This window comes from Salvelinus sp. IW2-2015, linkage group LG4q.2 (genome assembly GCF_002910315.2).
Source record: "Salvelinus sp. IW2-2015 linkage group LG4q.2, ASM291031v2, whole genome shotgun sequence".
Classification (NCBI taxonomy): Eukaryota; Metazoa; Chordata; class Actinopteri; order Salmoniformes; family Salmonidae; genus Salvelinus; species Salvelinus sp. IW2-2015.
This window is the reverse complement of record NC_036843.1, coordinates 23,315,912-23,317,190: the sequence shown is the minus strand read 5'-3', so window position 1 is coordinate 23,317,190 and position 1,279 is coordinate 23,315,912.

Below are 1,279 nucleotides of genomic sequence, written 5' to 3'. Positions count from 1 at the left end.
TGTGCTGGTGTTGGGGGACATACAGGGGATATGGATGTCTACAGTGTACATTGTGCTGGTGTTGGGGGACATACAGGGGATATGGATGTCTACAGCGCGTAAACAGGCAACATCATATTCTTGATGCGCAAAGATATAGTCATTCGATAGAATTGTGATGTTGCCATTAATACATTCATCCTCAGATAACATTGTCCAGGGTGAAGGGAGAGCAGAGCCCAGAGTGAGAGGTGATCAGAGCCCAGAGTGAGAGGTGATCAGAGCCCAGAGTGAGAGGTGATCAGAGCCCAGAGTGAGAGGTGATCAGAGCCCAGGGTGAGAGGTGATCAGAGTCCAGAGTGAGAGGTGATCAGAGTCCAGAGTGAGAGGTGATCAGAGCCCAGAGTGAGAGGTGATCAGAGCCCAGAGTGAGAGATTCCTCCTTACTTCTCCCTCTGAAGTTAGTTTTTGCTTCGGAATGGCAGGGCAGATTCATTAATATGCCACAGATAAGTACCAAGGAAAATATTTGGAGGAAGAGGAGGAGAAAGAGAGGGAAGGTGGTGGTGCGACAAGACAATCATTCTATCGCTCTCTCTCCCGGCTGGGCCATGCCAGCTTTCGGAAGCAGATGACAGGCGCTGAGGGAAGGAGGGGGTGCAGACAGGCAGGGCGGGAAGAGATGGGGCCCAGAGAGCGCCCAGAGGACGCAGCGAGAGGCGGAACGGCCCCCACCGCGCCCTAGCCTCACGACGGATCGACGGAGGGATTGTGTTGACAGGGGGAAGGAGGAGATGAGAAGAAAAGGAGAGGCAGCCATACTTACAGCAGGGAAGCTGGGAACAGGAGCCTCCAAGAGCCACGCTGCAACAGCAGGCTCTGTCGAACTGTGTGCATGAGTGTGTGCGGCTCTCCCTTCCCTATTGGAAAGTCAGGGGGTTTTCTCTGTGATGGATGGTAGTGGAGGGTGTCTTCGTTAGAGCATTGTTCAATGGTAATGTATGCTACTGTTCTGTATAATTGCTTACCCATAATGTCAGTGTAGGATCAATGATTAAACTCCCTCTGACCTCTTCTCCACGTCAGAACAGAAGATTCCCCTGCGCTGCAACTTTACTACTTTGTGTTCAGCATCTGTTATGCTAACAATGTTTAATCACATACTTAAAGTTGCTTTAGTAAAACATGTTTTCTGACCTTTTTGCTCACCTACACAAGTAGTTTATTATTCTGTTGTTCCGGTTTTATTTGTCTGAATCAACAACAAAATAGATTGAATGAATAAAGTACTAATGGTGCT